This window comes from Silene latifolia, chromosome X (genome assembly GCF_048544455.1).
Source record: "Silene latifolia isolate original U9 population chromosome X, ASM4854445v1, whole genome shotgun sequence".
NCBI classification, from domain to species: domain Eukaryota; kingdom Viridiplantae; phylum Streptophyta; class Magnoliopsida; order Caryophyllales; family Caryophyllaceae; genus Silene; species Silene latifolia.
The window spans coordinates 94123307-94125703 of NC_133537.1; the positions used below are offsets into that span (position 1 = coordinate 94123307).

General features: G+C 37.5%; 1 non-coding gene across 1 annotated transcript; it reads left to right on the top strand.

Annotated features, from left to right (window-relative positions):
- The first annotated feature begins 412 nt into the window (after window positions 1–412).
- On the top strand, window positions 413–519 carry LOC141626073 (small nucleolar RNA R71). The gene has a single exon (XR_012535801.1). It is a non-coding gene; the product is annotated as a small nucleolar RNA R71 (small nucleolar RNA).
- The last annotated feature ends 1878 nt before the right edge of the window (window positions 520–2397 follow it).

Below are 2397 nucleotides of genomic sequence, written 5' to 3' on the forward strand. Positions count from 1 at the left end.
TTGTTCATTTGTTCCCCTACATTCACTTTGGTCATGTCCCAATGTTCCACAATTCTCACATATCCCACTTGGGATTGATGAAGATGCCGTCATGGCATTAACATGATGCTTTGGTGATTTTGAGGCTTCTTCAAGTCTAGCCATAGCTTTTTCAAACTTCAAATTGATGGTATCAATGTGAGCACTAAGTTGAGCACCCAATTGAGTAATGGAGTCCACTTCATGCTTTCCTCCTCTAGTAGCCTTGCGAGGTCTACTATATTGTGAGTTATGGACTGCCATTTCCTCAATTTTGTTCCAAGTTTGATTGTCATCAACTTCGGTGAACATTCCATTTGATCGCATGTTGAGAATGTTCCTTGAATCTTCATAAAGACCGTTCGAAAATTGTTGTACCAAGAACCACTCGCTAAGTCCATGATGAGGACATGAGCGACAAATTCCCTTGAATCGCTCCCAAGCTTCATACAAAGATTCTTCATCTCTTTGCTTAAAGCCCGTAATATGAGCTCTTAGCATGTTAGTCTTTTCCGGTGGATAGAACTTTTTGTAGAAAGCTAGAGCCAACTTTTTCCAGAATCAATTCCGAGAGTAGCCTTATCAAGGCATTTCAACCATTGTTTCGCGGTGCCAATTAGAGAAAAAGGAAATAAGACCCATCGAATTTGGTCTTGAGTTACACCGGTTTGAGAAATCGCATCACAATAGTCACAAAAAGTCTCCATATGAGAATGAGGGTCTTCACTTGGCATCCCCCCAAATTGGCTTCTTTCGACTAATTGGATAAATGCGGATTTGGCAATAAAATTTCCGGTTAAGTGTTGTGGTGTTGGAGTACCATTGGGTAGGTTCTCCTCAGTGGGTAGGGAATGTGATGAAAACTTAGGCATTGTGGGTTGATTTTGTGTTGGATTTTGTGTTGGGTTCTCCTCACTTTCTCTTGCAAAAGGGTTTATGAACTCAATAGTATTTGGTTGAATATCTACAACCTCACCAATACCTCTCAAAGTTCTCCTAGCAAGTCTTCTATTGGTTGGCAAAGTTCTTTCAATTTCGCGATCAAAGGGTAACAAGTCATCTTGTGATCTTCTAGACATGCAAAATATCAAACAACTCGAAAATAATTAGAACAAACCTTGAGGAGTTTTACTTCCCCAAGGCAAAGAAAGACACAACTAATAACAATGTAAGAAAATCTAAATCAAGTTAACACCGTTCCCCGGCAACGGCGCCATTTTTGGTCGTGTTCCCTCGTGGGGTTTAGTTTTTCAGTAATTGTCGTTAGGAGCACCTAGACCAAAACACAATTTATAACTTCACCAACAACTCTACAATTAGTAAAGAGGCAAGTAAAGGTCGGATCCCAAGGGACGGGAATTGAGATGAGATTTCTATTGCAACTAGTGGTGTCTAAGGGTGTCACAATTGGGGTTTGAAGTAGAAGATCACTAAACTAAATAGCAATGAAAGTAAACAAGCAAGATATATTAAAAGGGATGTAAGGAATTGATAAAAAGCACTAGGGTGTCATGGGGTCATAGGGGATTCATGGGAATTGAGCATACAAACATATTCTCAAGTTATAATCAAGCAATTATTGTTGTGATGGATCGAGTTGGTTTATATCTTACAATCCTAGGAAAGTTTGGGTCCCGGAGCCGAATCGATTAGATTGTACAACAGCTACAAGTCGACTTAATCTTCCCTACTCAACAATATGTGTGGTCTAATGAGACTCGCGTTGGTTTATGTCTTACAAGTCTAATTGAAAAGATAGGTGATGTGTAAAAAATGCAAGGATTCATAGGCTCACATTTCATCAAACATAACATGTGCATAAGTTGAGATCACAACAAGCAAGCAAATAAACTATGAAAGCATATTAATTTAAGCATGAATAATTCCCCATGTTGGTTTCCCCTAATTACCCATTAACCCTAGCTAAGGAAACTACTCACTCATTATCATGTTGAACATGCTATCAAGGTTGTCAATCATACTAACAAAGTAAAACATGATGAATAAATGAAAGTGATTAACAATAATTAAAAAGGGCTTAAGAGGATTATGGCTCTGTTTGGTAAATGGCATATTGGCCAAATTTCAGCATATCGGAGAAGTTTAGCATGTTTGACTTACGAATATGCTATTTAGAGCATTTGGTTAGTGACATAATGAAATAGCATATTGGGGTCCAAGATGCTATTTTGCAATATGCTGCTCCTACTAGCATATTAGGTTAGCGGATTGGAATGAAAAAATATTGTCGTATTTACCCCCTTAAAAAATATTACCTTTCCTTTTATATATTTAATAAATAATTTATTCATATCCTTATTTGTCATTTTACAAAGAATCTAAACAATCTGCTAATCTAAAACTGTCAATTACCAAACA